Raw genomic sequence first — 18,108 nt, 5'->3', positions numbered from 1 at the left:
AGGGGAATGTCGGGGTCGGCCAGAGCCTTCTAAGGGCAGTCCAAGGGAAGGCGCTTGGCCGAGAGAACCAGATCCACGAGCACCAAGGCCTAGGAAGACGCCAAGACTCCTAGAGCATCTGAGTAGAACGCTCAGCGGAGGCTTGCCTAGTGCTCCCGCCACGGAAAGACCTGCAGCAACCGGACTAGCCAGAGACCGCAGCCGGCCCGCCCCGCCCACGTCCGGAGGGTTCCCGGGATTGGCTACCCGGCCCGGACCCCGACCGGCCCGCCCCGGATGCCCTGCTCGCGCCCCGCCCCGCCCGCTTTGTCTCGGCGCGGCACGCGCGCCCTGGCCTCAGTCTTGCCGAATTGGGCGGTGAGTGTGGGTCGGTGCGGTGGGGAGGGCACCCGGCCGGTCTGCGGGCCGGGTGGGGCTGGGCTCGCCCCTCGTCCCCTCGAGCTTTGCCCGCCCGGAGCGCCACTGCTCCCGGCGGCCAGAACGCAGGGGTAGAGCAGCCCTCGGCGGCCTGGGAGGGGCGGGCGGCCGTGCCCGTCCCGGGGCCCCGCGAGGCACACCGCCGCGCCTAGTCGCCCGGAGGCCTCCAGGCTGGCGGACCCGGCGCGGTTACAAGTTTGCGCTTTGCTTCCCCAGGGTGCAGCCGCGGCTACTTTGTGGCGGGGTCGGGCCCCACCCAGACTGCGGCGGCTGCAGCGGATCTTGAACCAACCGTGGGCCTGGGGAGTTGATCTCCAGCGACTGCCGGCTGCAGCGGCCTGAGTACTAACCGCAGGTATGACCCTTGAAGGAGTCCTCAGGCCTAGAAAAAGAAGATAATGGCGTGAGCCAAGCACTTGCCCCCCCTGTCCCGACCTTCCCGCCCCCTGCTTAGTTGCAAATGGCATCTCAGCTAAAGATTAACCCAAAACGCCCCGCCTGACTAAAACTTCCCGTATCACTTCCGCAACCCACCCCCCTACCCAAATACGCAGCCTCCCTGACCCTTCGCGTGCTCAGCGTGGTCGTTAGGCCTGTTGTCGCCCCTCCTTGCCTGAATAAAGGTAACCTGTCTTCGTTGAGGTCGTCTTCCTTTTTCTTTGCCTCCTCCCGAACTGTTCCTTTCATTTTTTGGTGCTGAAACCCGGGAAAGGGCGAGGTACTCGTGTCTCCTCCTCTCCTCTCTTTCCTCTCTTTCCTCTCTCTCTCTCTCTCTCTGTCTCTGTCTCTCTCTCTGACGACCTCCGGAACAGGGAACTCTTGCCATTCGACCGCATCCAACATTTCACTCACTCCGGCCCCTACATTAAGGTAAGATCCGGGTAGTGTTCTAGAGGTACCCTAGCATACTGTCCTCTCTGGTCTGGGGGACTCCCGACCTAAGACCCCTCTGTAAGCGACGGTGGGGGACGCTCTGCCTTGATAGTGAGCTCTCTTTTCATAACTCCTATTGTGACTATGGGTGATGACCCAAGCTCGCAATAGAAGCCTCTGCTTGCCTCCCAATCATGGGGTCCAGCCAATCTATGCTGAAAGATTCACCTCTGGCCTGCGTCTTCAAAAACCTCAAACCACTCTTACTCACTGAACTCAAGGCTCAACTTAGAACGGCTCTGCATGCAGATCTGGCCTCGGTACTAATTAGACAGTCAAAACCACTGGCCTGAATTTGGCACATTTGACTTTTACATTCTTCAAGATGTTACCAGCTTCCTCAAACGGGATGGCAAGTGGCCAGAGGTCCCCTATGCCCAAGCTTTTTGGGCCCTTCAGAGCAGGCGCTCCCTATGGAAGTCCTGTTCCACCCACGAGGGCCTTCTGTACACCTTGCCTCCCAAACAGAAGAACGTTCTGCTTCAACCAGCCACGCACGTGACCTTCCGCACCCCCAGAGTTCGACCCAGCGGGCCAGTCCCCTCCCTACCAGCCACACCGTCAACCCCCTCCTTCCCCCTCACTGAACTCACCTATGAACTCCGAAACCTTTCCTGAGCCTTTCTCAACCCCGCGACTACCCCCACCCCCCACTCCCCGCCACGCGATCAGGTACCCAACACATGTTTCCCCTGAGAGGTGGCAGGACCAGAGGGCCCCGCCCAAGTCCACATGCCATTTTCATTGTCAGACATGAGCCAGATAGAAGAAAAGTTAGGATCGTTTTCTGAAAACTCTACCAGGTACAGAAAAGGGTTCCTGAGGCTTACCCAGGCCTATAAACCCTCACATGGAGTGACATATTATATCCTAAATGCCACTCTCAATCCAGATGAAAAAAACCGTATCTGGCAAGCAGTGAAAGCCCACCCCGGTCACTTACATAACCAAGACCGGGCCAACTCAGTTGCTGATGAGTCAGTGCCTCAACTAGAAGCTCACTGGACATACCAGCCCGGTGACCAAGGCATCAGGAGGCTCAATCATATGGCCACCTGCCTCCTAGAGGGCATGCAGAAAAATGCTCATATCCATGTCAATTATGATAAAGTTAGGGAAATCACCCAAGGGGTGGACGAAAATCCAGTCTTGTTGTTCTTGGTGAGCCTCACAGAGGCAGTCCAAAATTGTAACAACCTGCATATCACCACCCCTGCTGGTTTCTTTACCTCCATGTTCAATTCATCAGCCAGTCCGCCCCTGACATTAGACACAAACTTCAACAACTAGAGAAGGGCCCCATAACCTCCCCAAAGGCACCTTCTAGAAGTAGCCTTCAAGGTGTTCAATAATAGGAGAAAAAGACTGAGAGAAAGGCCTTTTTGGTGGCAGCAATTAAGGGAAGAGATCAGCCTGGCCCAAGTCATCCCAGACTGGGGCTTACGACCAGCCCCACCCCCGAACCTGCTTCCAATGCAACCGGTCGGGACACTGGGCAAAAGCAGGCCTGCCCTGCGGGCCACTGGGGACACTGGAAGATGGACTGCCCCCACCTCTTCCCAGAACTCGAGCCTGACCCTGCGAGAGTTGTTCCAGTGACGGAACCCGTGTCCCGGACACGAGCTCGGAACTCAGGGTAGATGGGATAGTGGCTGGGAGAAAGGTCTCCCTCATAGTAGACACTGGAGCTGCCTTCTCTCCCGTGACCTCCTACTCTGGCCCGCCCAAAATTCAGAGCTCACAATCAAGGGGGTCTCTGGAGTCCCCCTGAGCCCAAGAATCAGCTTCCCATTACTCTGTCAATTGGAAACCCTCATACACTCATTTCTCATGATGCCTCAGTGCCCCATGGCGCTCCTAGGGAGAGATTTGTTATCCAAATTAGGGGTCTCTGTTACCATACCCCCCTCAATGCAGTCTCTGTTCTATATGCAGATGGCACCTGGACCATCCCTGTCCCCTACTCTTGATCTTCCCTTGGACCTACCTGCCGTAGACCCTCAAGTCTGAGATACTGGTCGCCCATCCATAGCCAAACATACCCCAGTCCACATCACCTTAAAGGACCCCTCAGCTATAATCGTCCAACAACTACTCTCTCACCCCGGAGGCCCACAAGGAACTTAAGCCTATCATAGACTGTCTTCTTCGAGCCTCCGTCTTAATCCTATACATTCACCACACAACACCCCCATTCTGGCAGTAAAAAGGAGACCAAACTCTTGGAGACTGGTCCAAGACCTATGAAAAATCAATGAGGCCATCACAGCAACACTCCCCAGTCCCTACACCCTTCTTCACAGTATTAGATCTTAAAGATGCCTTCTTCACCAGCCCCCTCCATCCCCTCTCCCAACCCCTCTTCGCCTTCACCTGGGAAGACCCCGAGACTCATGTTTCCCAGCAGCTAGCGCGGACAGTTCTCCAAGGGCTCAGGGACAGCCCCACTTTCTTGGGGAGACCCTTACAGGAGGGCCTGCAGACACGCGGCCTGGCCCCGAGTCACCTTCAGTATGCAGATGGCCTCCTTCTTTGTGGCTCAACCTGAAAGCTTTGCTTCCAGCGTACTGCCAAACTCCTTGGGGCCCTGGGGTTATCGGGTGTCCTGATCCAAGGCCCAGACAGCCCAGACAAACGTCACCTACCTGGAACTCCCCCTATCTCACCAACGAAGAACCATTCCTCCAGACAGAATCCAGGCCTTAATTGACTGCCTGCCCCCCAAAACAAAACAGGAACTCGTGTCTCTCCTCGGCCTCCTAAACATTTTCTGTATTTGGATCCCCAATTTCTCCCTCATTGCAAAGCCGCTTTATGAGGCAACCAAAGGGTCCCTAGATGAACCTCTCTTTGACCCCTCACTGGCCTGTCCCATTCGCCAGCTTACCGAGAGCCTCCTCCGAGTGCCAACTCTCCACCTACCAAATTAGACCATTTTTTCTCTTTGCCCATTCCAATCAAGGACAGGCCCTGGGGCTTCTATGTCAGCAGGCTGGGGCTGCCTGGACTCCTAAAGCCTGTTTATCAAAACCACTTGACCCGGTGACCAAGGGGTGGCCTCCCTACATACAAGCCGTGGCTGCCACTGCAGCCCTGGTACCCAAAGCGAATAAATTCTCTAGACACGCCCCCTCGACAGTCTGCTCTGCACACAGCCTCTCACTGGGCTTTACTCTCCCTTCCCCCTTCCAGGATACAGGTTCTGCATGCCTTTTTCCTCGATCCTCAACTCTCGCTCTCTCCCTGTGTTCCCTTAACCCTGCACCTTCTACAGCAGACCTTCCCCTACATCAGTGGATCTTACCCAAAAGCCCTTCCAACACTTGACAGATCAGCCCTTCTTAGACCCTGACACCCCATACTGGTTCATTGACGGCAGCTCTCAAAAATCCCCACCCTTTGCGGCAGGATATGCCATCTTCCAGGGAAACCTTCATCACAGCCACGAGACACAGATAACTGATGCCTCACCTCTGCCACCTCACACCACCTCCCAACAGGCGGAACTAGCATCCCTCACCAGAGCTTTGACCCTGGCCAAACATCTAAGAGTTAACATCTACATAGACTCCAAATATGCCTATAACATACTTCACTCAAACATCCTGATACGGAGGGAAAGAGGGTTCCTCACCCAGAAGGGATCCCCCATTATTAACTCGGACCTGATCCACAAACTTCTAGAGGCCACACTCTTACAGATGACAGAGCTGCCATCCTACACTGTAGGGAACATCAAAAGGGAAGTCTCCTATCAGCCTACAACAGTGCCGCAGACCAGAAGGCAAAGGAGGTAGCCCTGTCCCATCCCTCCCTCCAGCCCCCTGTCATTTTAGCCCTGACTCCATTCGACCCTCCCACCAGAGAAATTCTCTCCTGTCTAAACTCACTCTTCCATCCTTCATCCAAGGTACTCCAACAGTTCATCCACAACTACTTCCCGATATCAACTGCCAACCAAAAATATTTAGATGACCTTACCCACTCCTGTCACACATGTCAACAAACTAATCCCAACTCCAACCTTAAACCTATATCCTTTCCAACCCATCAGATGCAAGGCAGTCTCCCAGCACAAGATTGGCAGATAGACATATGCCCCCAGTTCGGAGAGTCAGATATCTCCTGGTCCTTGTAGACACCTTTTCGGGATGGGTAGAAGCATTTCCCACCACAAACAAAAGAGCCCACACTGTGGCCCATGTCCTCCTCACAGAAATCACCCCCAGGTTTGGCTTGCCTTCATCTACAGTCTGATAATGGCCCAGAATTCATGCCCAAGGTCACCCAACAACTTGTCCAATTCTTAGAGATCCCCTGGAAATTTCACAATCCATATTGTCCCCTGTTCTCAGGGAAGGTAGAAAAGATGAACAGGATAATTAAACTCTTAGCAAATTATCCCTTGAGGTGCATCTAGATTGGACTAAACTTTTGCCAGTCATTCTAAAAGTACAAGCTTTGCCTAGAAAAGCCCCTGGGCTAAGCTCCTTTGAAGTTATGTATGGAAGACCCATAAACCCTCCCAGACTTCCCCCTAAACCTCCTCCCATACCAAACTCCCTACACTCCCCTCTGCTATCAGAACTCCACAGTGCCTTCTGGAAATACATCAGCCACAACTTGCCCACTCCTAACCCCCAAGCCCCCAAGCCCCCTCGCGCCCTCTACAAACTGGGGACGTGGTCTGTCTGTCTGAAGATCCCCAGAGTGACTTAACCCCAAAGTGGCAGGGACCATTCAAAATCATCCTCCTTATCCCAACTGCAGCTAAGCTCAAAAAGGTTGCTTCCTGGGTATATCTCTCTCGCCTAAAAAGGGTTGCCTCCAATCCTGTACTGCCCTCCTTAACTGATGCCTATCAGGTCTCGCTCACAGGGCCCACCTCCTTAAAAATCATCCGGTGACAACCTCTGTCGATCATCCAAGAAGACACTGAATGACCTGGACACTCTTCAACCTACAGCTGCTCCTGACGTGACTACTACAAGACCTCTGGACCACCACCTTCGAGGACTTGACCACGCTGGTGTCTGAACTGTGGCTTAAGAGAACCTTCTACAACCTAACTCTAGACGAAATTTATTTCTTTACTCTCATCCTCTACATCATTCTACATCCAATTCGTCTTCCCCAGATTCAAGCTACCACAAATTTGGGGCCTTCCGCCTCTCGCCAGATTGGCCTCTCCCCATCTCTCTAGCCATAACCGCACTCTGAACCTTAGCCCTTGCTATAGGCCTAACAACTGTCTCCCCTCTAGACTGGTCATCTATCCTCTGTCTCTGTCAATGCCGCCTACGCTGTCAGGATTCTATTTCTTCCTCATCGTCTAACTACCAGACCCATGACTCCCCTGTTCCTTATCCTTGCTACACTCCCTGGCCTTCTGGCTAGTTCCTGCCCCTGTGAAGAAATTCATTCCTATGTCCATTCCTCATGTTATAACACGGCCCCTAAGCCATGCACCATGAACATCGGGGCGGGGAAGTCCAAATCCCTGCTCACTGTTAAGGTACAGAAGACAGGGAGTGCCGTGAGCAGCTGCTATAAGCCAAATGGGAAAGACATCTGTTTCTATCCCACTACCCACTGGGGGTACTCAGACGGGGGAGGGGCGCAAGATCAACAGCGTAAAAAGAACCAAGAACAGCTTGTAAGAAACCTGATCATAAAAAGAATCAAAAACAGGTTATAAAAAACCGAATCTCCCAGTTACAGGCGACCCCTGAGCCCTATAGACGCCCAGACCTCCTTTCCCTATTACGGCCCCTCCTAAATCCTCCCTCTGACAACTGACATCTTATCCTCCTTAACTCCTTCCAATTCTTCCAGAACACACATTACACATCCCAGTGCTGGATATGCATGTCGCAGTCTCCATCACTACACATAGTGGCGGTCACAGGGCAGCTATACCTTCCCTCCCCAACAAAACGCCACACGACTCATTGGGCCAGTCTCTGACCATATCCTTCTCTCAGCCCCTTCAAACCTAACCTGTGTCAACTACTCTAGTCCCAACTACACCGGCCTCACAGACTCCACCCTCTTTCTGTTCCACTTGGGTTCTCTGGGACAGCACAAGTAATTGCACCAGCCTGGGAATCTTCACTCTCCGAGGGACCTACGCCTACTCATGCCTTCCCCCACAAACCCCCTGGACCTTGCATCTTGGTCTTTGTGACCAAGGTCTTACCATCCTAAAAGACAAAGAGATAGAACAAGCGGTCGATCCCCAGGTGAAACATTCCCACAGGAAAAAGCGGGCTGTCCTGGCCCTCCTCCTGGTTAGGACTGGCACAGTGGCGGCTCGGCACCGACATCAGGGGCATCTCGACCTTGGCCCATTTCTACTGCACACTGTCCTGGGAACTTAATGAGGACATGGAACCGGTGGTGGAGTTCTTTGTTGCAGTCCAAAGACAAATGAACTCAGTGGCTTCTGTGGCCCTACAAGATAGATGAGCCCTGGACCTTCTCACCACAGAAAAGTGAGGAACCTGTCTTTTCCTGGGAGAAGACTACTGCTCTTTTGTTAACAGAACAGGCATAGTCCAAGGTAGGGTCAGAGAACTTAGAGACAGAATCAGAAGAGTTATAAAATCTTTCCACTCTTCACAGCCTGTTCCAACTGGCCCTCCCGTGGTTGCTCCCTTTCTTGGAACCATTAGTACTTCTCTTATTTGGACCTGTTTCTTCAGTCTCTTTCAAAGTTTTCTCCAAGACCAGATTTGGGCCATCTGTCAAGACCATTCTTGAGAGCCTCACCTCAACATTGGAAAAAGGAAACCCTGGGCCCGATAACAGTCCTCTGTTCCAGACCCCAAAACCTTCGCCTCTATCCAGCAGGAAGTAGCCAGAGATTCGGCACCCCTTTCCCATCCTTTTCAGGATCTGGAATGAAGGAGTCCTCAGGCCTAGAAAAAGAAGATATCTACCTCAAGGGCCCTTGCTGAACCACCTGACTTTGGGGAAAACAGAAGTGAACTTTAATCCCCACCCCAATACTCCAGGCAGATTGCATCAGCCTGGAACTTTCCACCCCCTGCTCAACCGCAAATGCCATCTCAGGTAAAGATTACCCAAAATGCCCCACCTATTCCCTACAACCCTGTCCTTAAGTGAGAGTAAGATGACCCAGGCCCGAGCCCGTGGCTCATGGTGACCGGAGGGTTCCCAAGCTCATGTGCCATGCAAAGGCTCGGATCAGGCTCTTAGTGTTAAAATAAATGGACGTTTACTGGCTTCACCCAGCAGAACAGCTGCTTCTAGTGGGTTTTCGGACTTGGCTAAAGAAACTGCTGAGGTCCATGGATATTAAGAGGAGTGTAGGAAATCGTAGAGAGCCCTGTGAGGAACCCAGATCGCCCTTTCCAGTGCCCTTTTAAGGCTGACTCAGTGCCTTAAGAGGCTAACACAGGAGGGTAAAGAAAGTCTCCATAAAACCCAGAGAAGAGATTTTTAGAACTCTTCTCTGGATCCTGTCTGGAGTCACAACTGAACCGGAAGATTTTAAATCTTAGCACTTACTAGTATGTGTATAGTTAATGCCAAAGTCATTAAATTTAAACTTGACCTTCAGTTTGACAATACTTTCAGGCCTGATTTTTAGATTCCTCTGGGGGTCCCATCTAGTGTGTTCAAAAATACAAGGCAGTTTGGGTACTGTGGTCACCTCTGATGGTGGGAAAAAATCTAGATGATGGAACATGTGTACAAATTTTCTATTCAAAAAGGTAATTTTAAAACATTTATTTTTCTAGGTTGAAAACTACAGGTACAAGCCATTGAAGCCAGAATGCTCCCTGATGCTGGTATTTTAACTGACCCACACCAACTATATCACTCTGCAGTGTACAACACACAGGTGCATCTAATGAGGCCAGCTGTTCTCACATAACTTGTAGCAGCTATGGATCTGCACTGGCATAGGAGTTGGGTCAGTGGGATAATGCTGGTGGTTTAATTCTCCCAGCTCTATGAAGTGGGTAGTGTAAAATGATAGATGAAGCAATAGTTCAGGTAGTGAATTAATATTCCATCACATATGCATAGCCCTAAACAAGCAGCCTCATATGTACCTTTCTGGCCATGTAAACTATGGAAAGTCAAGTATCTCTTGAGATTTAGTGTCCTCGTGTAATAGAAGTATTCAAATAGAGATTCGGCCATTTCAGGAGGGAGTAAGGATTAAAGACTTACTGAGAATATATATCAAAATTTGGCACAAAGGGACCATTCTTCAGCATGTTAAATGTTGCTGCTGAATGTAGCACAATGAGCTATAAGAAGGAATTTAAAGGACACAATGATGCTAGATTGTTAGAATTTTGAAAGTATTGGAGGTGATGGGAAAGTTTTCATATAGGAAGAAATGTCATTGTAGCAAAATTAATAGCCTAGTAGGAGCTAGGAATTCTTCCTGTTGATCAGCTCTGAATGTTTGCAGATACCTCATTTTCCAGAAATCTTAAAGGTATTCACCTTGGATTCACTCTTAATGCTTATTTCAAAACACTGTTTTAATGTAAATCCATGGCTGATTCATGTCAATGAATGACAAAAACCACTACAATATTGTAATTAGCCTCCAACTAATAAAAATTAAAAAAAAAAAAAAACACTGTTTTAGCCTCTGTGTAAACTTCATTTTTTAATATTCCATATTCTGTAAAATCTAGCCTCCTAATATAGGAAATTCAACAAATATGTTGTAAAAGCGTAATTGCTAGAGGGAAAAGACAAGGGAAATAGGAAAGGCGTGTGCATGTACTGTGAGTGGAGGACATAATTTCAGATGGAGCTCACGAGACTGACTACAGAAGACCTGAAAGGGCTGTAGGAGGTAACACGGTTGTTTCAGTCAACCTTTGAGTAACATGGGTTTGAACTACATGAGTCCCCTTATACACAGGTATTTTCAGTAGTGAATACTATATTACTACATGGTTGAATTTGTGGATGTGGAGGGCCCTGTATAAATTATTCAGATTAACTCCTTTATTATATACAAAGGTCACCTGTACATGTTTGGATGCAGAGGATTTCAGGCAGAGGGAGAGCAAGTGCAAAGGCCCTGGGGAGGGATATGTTTAAAGGTTTGTGGGGAAAGCACGGTGAAGCTGCAGAGAAGTGTTAAGTTTGTGTGCGGGGCTAGGGTGGACATTTGAGACCATTCTGAGATGGCAGCTTGCTTTCTGGCCTGTCGGACCTCTGGATGCCATCACTTAACCTACAATCCTCCCTGCCATCTGTATACTTTCCCACGTTTCTATTAAGTGCTATCTTCCCTCCCCAGTGCTCTTATTCTGGATTTCTATAGCACCTTGTAATGCCCTCATACTTGGGAGCACATTCTGTAGTTTCTTGTGAGCTTGCCTACCTGCCCCTGCCCATAAAGTCCACTTTGGTTTCCACCATATTCCTGGGGTCTGACCAAATATCTGGCGTATTATAAGTTCTCAAATACTTAGCCCTAAACCCATGGTGACTATAGTACAAGCAGCAGTATCATTTATAATTCAGTTTAATACTATTGTTAATTGTGTTGAATTGTCTTATAAATCACACTGAAGTAAGTGGCTTACTTAGGAGTGGAGCCTAGTTAATAAAGAGCCTAGATTCAAATCCCCATCCTAAATGATCTCTGACCAGTTCTGAACTTCAATTTCTTTATCTGTGGTGGTGGTTTAGTTGCTAAGTCGAGTCTAACTCCTAAGTTGATGATAGTTACTGGAGTTTATACACAGTACATACAGTTTATACACAGTGAGTAGTAGGCAGTAGTGCTATTGGATCATTTTGATAATACTGTATGGTCACTGTAATTTAGATCAAAGTGAAAATACTGATACTTGATATGTATATGGTACTAAGATGCTGGCTTTAATGTTCGTTAAAAAAAATAATAGTGTACCTGCTATGGGCCAAGACCTATTCTGGGTATTGTGAACAAAGCAGATCAGAGTATGTAATTGCAACTGGTCTTTGATGGAGGCCTCCAGTGTAAAGGCCTGTGACTAGCATTTTGGTGGAGACGGTATTTGGTAGGCTAAACGCCTAGATGAGGTGACTTCAAATGCTCAGGATAAAAGTCTGAGGGTGCTAGCAACGTTTCCAAGGGTAACCACTGGTTGCACAAGAAGCTCCACTCCACTGAGCCCTGCTGGTGGTTCTGTGTCCCTTGAGGAGTCACTTGGGCTGGGCAAACAGGTGGAAACCTTGGGTCTGCCACAGATTTCCCCCCTCTCCCAGGAAGCAGCTGCAACTGGTACCGTCCTGTTCATATGTTGGTTTTCCAAAAATTTTTTAAATAACCAGGAATTTGCTATTTAAAATTCTACAGTCCATGGGGTTACAGTCCATGCAGGTTACAGTCCATGGGGTCGCAGACTCAGACACAACTGAGTGACTAAGCACAGCACAGTGCTGTGACTCAGCACACAGGTTGCAACAAATTCTGATACTGAATCCTGGCAGCTTCATCCTAGAGATTGCGAAGTACATGGGCAGACCCAAGTTTCTGAAAAAAACTTACTGAATTTCAGTATTCTTGTGGGACTATCACAGTCAATAAATAAAAATTATTGAAAAGATTGTGTGTTGTTTACATGTTGCCATTCACAGTAAAGCCTTTTGAATTTCATTGCTTTCAAAGAAGTTAGGGTCAAAGCTCACTATATTACAGCAAGTTGTAGAGCTGAATAGGGTGGAAGTATAAAACCCCTCACCGTTCCTTTCTTGCTGACAGATTTGAATGCCTATTTTTAATACTTGCCACAACAAAAAGTTTCATTACTACAAGTCTGAATATTTCTGCCTAAAAGTGGCCACTCTTTCTGAGATGTTCCCATTATTTCTGGCTTAACTCCCTGCTTCCCTGAAGGCTCAGAAGGTAAAGGATCCACCTGCAATGTGGGAGATGTCGGTTCGATCCCTGGGTTGGGAAGATCTGGAGGAGGGCATGGCAGCCCACTCCAGTATTGCCTGGAGAATCCCCAAGGACAGAGGAGCCAGGCAGGCTACAGTCCATGGGGTAGCACAGAGTTAAACAAGCCTGAAGCAACTTGGGATTCCCTAAATAGGCACCCAAGTGTCAGGCTCTGGCACAGCCCTATTTTGGTTAGACTTCTACAGGATCACTGCCCTCAACAGTTTGCCCGGAATTTCCCTCTGGTGCACGTTTCCTTTCAGAATGAGTCTCTATTAATCTAGCGTTTTCCTCATTTTTTTTCTTAGTTAACTGACTTTCAGCAAGCCAAATTCCTTACCCTCAACTGTTCATGTGTAATATGGGTAACTGCAATCTGCTTGACTTGTCCTGGGTTTCATCTCTGCCTTCTATGCTAGTCAGAGGCTAGCTCTTGACAGTACTTCACCATAAGTTATATTTAACATTTCAAGGGTCTCGCAGATTTACACTTAGCTTTATACAAAGTTTAATACGAAATTTTTGCTCTACATAATGGTCACTCGTTTTTAGGGTTGAAAAACAAATTGTCATCTACTCACAAAATTAGCTGGCAACCTAGAAAGCATTGTGGTCAGCTGAAACGTGTTGTATCAATAGGCCAAATGCATAACAAGAGAATGGATGCTGTTGTCTACAATCTGCTTTCAGTTCTTTTGGGTACATACCAGGAGGCCTAACCTCAACATTTGCTATTTTCTACCACTTTTCACAACAGTACGTGAATATTCAGGTATGTACAGGGCTCAGTATTCGAGATCCCCATTTACCTTTTACCCCTTTGACCGTGCTTTTTCTGCAGTGAAAACAGACTCAGCCACAAGACTTTTAGTTAGTATTAAGTGTAAAATACTTGAAGATAACTTAGTGTTGTTTGCCAAGTGCAAGAATTCAATACATATTGACACTCCCCATTACTGGAGGAATCTGCATTACTTACTGCTTTAAGTGTTTCCATTCGAAACGAAATTCAAAATGTAGATGTGACTTTACCCTCACTTAACTATCAGTCAAATAATCACGAGCGAGAAACAGGCTGGAACAAGAGCCGACCATTTAAGCGAGGCGGTTCATTCCTCTCAGCTTTCTATCACTCTCCTGCGAGCACTCAAGCGCGGTAACCAGAGCGCCACCAACTCACCCACTGTTTTTAATGCAAAAGTCCCTTCCGAGGCCGCAAGCCGTTCAATAGACGGAGCGAGCGTCAGTACCGGCAGGGCCCAATCAGGTCGCGCTTTCCTGCCTTCGGGTCCTCCCGCCAAGCGGCAGCAGAGCCGCGCCCACAGCGAATCTCCGCCCCGCGGAGGGGAAGGCAGGGAACCGCGAGGGAAAACCCGAGACCGGGCGGCTAAGCGGCCCCACGGCCCGGGCCTAGCCTCACCTCCGCCTCGGGCGCCGCGGGTCCGGGGTTCGAGACACGCAGCTCTCTGCCTGCGGCTCGTCAAACTCCCTGACCACGCCCAGTGCCCCTCAAAGCCCCGCGGCTCGGGGTGGCGAGCGAATGGAGGCCACCAGGGGCCGAGGCACCCGTGGCGGGCGAAGACCCCCCAGCCCTGAGACCCAGTGTCCCAAACCAGTGGAAGACCTGCACCCTCGCGAGAGTTCTGACACGCTCCCACAGGCCGCGAGAACCCTGGGACGCGGCCTGCCAATCACCACATGGAGGCGGTTCCGGGCGCACCCAACTGGCTAAGCTCGGGAAAGCTCGGGTCCCGTTGGCATGTTTTCCGGAGCCAACGTCGCCTCGTCCGTCTGAATCCTCGCCGCGCTCAGAGGCCCGGCTTCTCAGCTGAGAAGGTGGGGAGCGGGAGAGGAAACGCCTACCCTTTCCCGCAGTTCCTGGTGCGAGAGCTTGGGCTGCCCAGGTAGAATCCCACCTCTTCACCCGTGGCATTTTAGAATCATTTCTTGCCCGGATTCTAGCATGTCTCGTCTCCTTCCTAACCTTAGTTTTCTAATCTGTGTCCCCAAACTGACCCTGTCCTGGGCAGGGAGCTGTCTTTACCTGTGCTTGGGAGAAAACAGGCTTCCATAGACCTTGCCAAATTAAGATATTTCTTTAAAAGCTTTCTGATCTCCAAACCTACGTCTTGCTCTGCATAGTATGCAGTGAGAATTAATTTTTTTTTAAACAATCGTTAACCACCACCCTCCACCCCGCGTGCCTTTATTCACTAAGTCATCAAAATAATAATCAATGAAGTAGGTACTGTCAATGGTTTTTCAAGTGAAGAAACCAGAAGCCCAGAGAACTTTAGTGACCTGTCCAAGTTCTGTGTTTGCTCTGCAAATATGAATTATACTCTGTCCTTTTCATCCCTGTCTCTCTTATTTTAATCCGGGACTTCATAATTGCTGGATTACCTCTACAAACAACTTCTTAGCTCCTCTCCTTGCCATCCTCTGCAAATCCAAGGATTAATCTTCCTAAGGCAAATCTGATCATGTCTCTCAAATCCTTCTCAGGCCTCAGAAATGTCAAATCCTTCTGTGGTGCCTTATTGCCACTTTCTGGCACACAGTGCTATTTATTGAAATATTCACACCTGCAGATAAATGCCATGTGTGAAGCCATGTTGGGTGTATACCCAGAAACGGAACTGTTGGGTCAGAGTTGTGCCATATTCAAATTTAGTAGACATTTTAAAGTAGTTTTCCAGAGTGTTTGCACAAATTTACACTGATCAGCAACATGTGAGAGTTCCAGTCATTCCACATATTTATCAGTGCTAAGTATGTCCCATCTTTTTTCATTTTGGCTATTTTGGTGGGTGATAATTATGTTTTCTGTGATTTTAATTTTCATCTCCCTGATTAATGAAGTACATAATGAGAAACGCTGGGCTGGTGAAGCACATACTGGAATCAAGATTGCTGGGAGAAATATCAATAACCTCAGATATGCAGATGACACCACCCTTATGGCAGAAAGTGAAGAACCAAAGAGCCTCTTGATGAAAGTGAAAGAGGAGAGTGAAAAAGTTGGCTTAAAGCTCAACATTCAGAAAACTAAGAGCATGGCATCCGGTCCCATCACTTCATGGCAAATAGATGGGGAAACAGTGGCTGACTTTATTTTTTGGGCTCCAAAATCACTGCAGATGGTGATTGCAGCCATGAAATTAAAAGATGCTTACTCCTCGGAAGGAAAGTTATGACCAACCTAGACAGCATATTAAAAAGCAGAGACATTACTTTGTCAACAAAGGTCCATCTAGTCAAGGCTATGGTTTTCCCAGTAGTCATGTATGGGTGTGAGAGTTGGACTATAAAGAAAACTGAGCACTGAAGTATTGATGCTTTGAACTGTGGTGTTGGGGAAGACTCTTGAGACTGCAAGGAGATCCAACCAGTCTATCCTAAAGGAGACCAGTCTTGGGTGTTCATTGGAAGGACTGATACTGAAGCTGAAACTCCAGTACTTTGGTCACCTGATGCGAAGAGCTGACTCATTTGAAAAAACCCTGATGCTAGGGAAGACTGAGGGCAGGAGGAGAAGGGGTTGATAGAGGATGAGATGGCTGGATGGCATCACCAACTCTATGGACATGGGTTTGTGTAGACTCTGGGAGTTGATGATGGACAGGGAGGCTTGGCGTGCCGTGGCTCATGAGGTCGCAAAGAGTCGGACACGACTGAGCAACTGAGCTGGAACTTGATTAATGAAGTTGAGCACCTTGTCATATGATTATTGGTTATTTAGAAATAACTTCATGAAGTTTCTGTTAAATTTTTTGCCCATTTTCCTGAGGTTTTTTTAAAAAATTTTTTTCCTAATACTTGATTATAAAAATGTTCAAATAGTAAAGTTTAAGGAATTTTACAGTAAACTCAAGTAAACCTACCACACAGATTCTTTTGCTGTTGTTCAGTTGCTAAGTCATGTCCGACTCCTGGGACCCCATGGACTGCAGCATGCCAGGCTTCGCTGTCCTTCACTATCTTCTGGAGTTTGCTCAAACTCATGTCTGTTGAGTTGGTGATGCCATCCAACCATCTCATCCTCTGTCACCCCCTTCCCCACCTGCCTTCAATCTTTCCCCACATCAGGGTCTTTTCCAATGAGTTGGCTCTTTGTATCAAGTGACCAAGGGCTTCCCTGGTGGCTCAGATGGTAAAGAATCTGGCTGCAATGCAGGAGACCTGGTTTTGATCCCTGGGTTGGAAAGATCCCCTGGAGGAGGGCATGGCAACCCACTCCAGTATTCTTGCCTGGAGAATCCCATGGACAGAGGAGACTGGTGGGCACCTGGCGGGCAAAGAGTTGGATGCAACTGAATGACTAAGTACAGCACTGCACACATCAAGTGACCAAAGTATTGGAGCTTCAGCTTCAGCATCCATCCTTTCAATGAATATTCAGGGTTGATTTTCTTTAGGATTGACTGCTTTGATCTCCCTTTTTTATAGAATCTGTTTTATTACATTTCTATCCTTCCCTTTATCCATCTTCATGTTGTTGCATTTCAAAATTGATTGAAGACAGTAATACGTGTCTTCTAAATACTTCAGCATATATATAATTCAGTATTTAAGGTTTTTTCTTTTGATACAAAACTTAAATGCACAAATCTTCAGTGTAGATTGGCTGAGTTTTGAGCAAAGGAGTTTCAAGTTCAATGCCACCTTCCATTTCCACTTTCCTGATGGAAACCACAGTTCTGATTTATTTTTTCCCTGCTGTAGATTAGCTTTACCTGCTTCAGAATTTCATATAACTAGAATCATACATATGTGATATTTTGTGTCTTCTTTCACTCTGCCTACTGTAGTTAAGATTCCTTCATGTTGTTGCATGTGTCAATAATTCATTTCTTCTTATTGCTGAGTAGTATTTCACTTTAGTAAATATACTAGTGTATCCATAGTAAGAGGACTTTTAAAAAATGCCTCCTCTGTCAAGTGTTTGTGTTAAATATCTCTTTCAATTCTGAGTTCCTTCTCATTCTTCTAGCGATGCCCTTTGAGAGGGAGAGTTCTTAGTATATTTATTTGTTGGCTGGGCTGGGGTCTTTATTGCTGTGTGGGCTTTTTCTCTGGTTGTAGTGAGGGGTCTTGTCAGTAGCTGTGGTTCATGGGGTTCTTGTTGCAGAGCACAGGCTGTAGGCAGGAGGGCCTCAGTAGATGTGACTTCTGGGCTCTAGAGCACAGGCTCAGTAGTAGTGGCCCATGGGCTTAGTTGTTCCCGGGTTTGTGGGGTCTTCCTGCACCAGGGATTGGACCCGTGTCCCCTGTGTTGGCAGGCAGATTCTTTACCACAGAGACACCAGCAAAGCCCACCTTCTTAGTTTAGTACTCCAATGTATCAATTTTTGATGGTGACTGGTTTTAAGAAATCTCTGCTTACTCCAGGTTATGAAGATTCCTTCTCTATTTTCCTCCAGAAGTTTTACTGTTTTAATTTGCCCATTTAGAATAGTAATCCATTTTGAACTGATTGTTGTGAGTGATTGGATATAAAGGTAGGTCCAGACATCTTTTCTTCTATATGGCTATCCAATGACTCCAGCATAGTTATTTTAATTGATCACTTGCCCACATTTGCAATTGTCATACATCAGGTGACCACATACCTGTAGACCTATTTCCTACTTTGTTCTATTTAATAGGTTGATTTTGTCTATCTTTGCACCAATACCGCATAGTCTTCATTACTGTAGCTTTATAATTACCCTTGATAGTATACCAGTGAACTGATTTTTAAACTTTAAATAGCTATGGGGCTAGTGGCTACCATATTGGTAAGAGTAGATATAGGAAATCCTCACAGGAAGTTCTGTTGACAG

The 18,108-nt window shown here is 47.9% G+C and overlaps 1 long non-coding RNA gene and 1 other non-coding gene across 4 annotated transcripts in view; both read left to right on the top strand.

Moving 5' to 3' along the window:
- LOC136152648 (uncharacterized) overlaps positions 1 to 10,156 on the top strand; it is a 30,414-nt gene extending 20,258 nt beyond the window's left edge. Inside the window, exons 1-4 of one of the 3 annotated variants that reach the window (XR_010660265.1) lie at positions 255 to 357; positions 634 to 772; positions 6,216 to 8,424; positions 9,117 to 10,156. This is a non-coding gene — a long non-coding RNA (uncharacterized lncRNA). Of the gene's footprint in view, positions 1 to 254; positions 358 to 633; positions 773 to 6,215; positions 8,425 to 9,116 lie in introns of those variants that run through there. The other 2 variants (XR_010660263.1, XR_010660264.1) reach the window with 2 other exon arrangements.
- On the top strand, positions 8,730 to 8,852 carry LOC136153090 (small nucleolar RNA SNORA26). The gene has a single exon (XR_010660331.1). It is a non-coding gene; the product is annotated as a small nucleolar RNA SNORA26 (small nucleolar RNA).
- Positions 10,157 to 18,108: the final 7,952 nt, after the last annotated feature.

The sequence above is a fragment of the Muntiacus reevesi genome, chromosome 22 (assembly GCF_963930625.1).
Source record: "Muntiacus reevesi chromosome 22, mMunRee1.1, whole genome shotgun sequence".
Lineage (NCBI taxonomy): Eukaryota > Metazoa > Chordata > Mammalia > Artiodactyla > Cervidae > Muntiacus > Muntiacus reevesi.
Note: the sequence above shows the minus strand (reverse complement) of the source record. Positions and strands in the feature narration are given on the sequence as shown.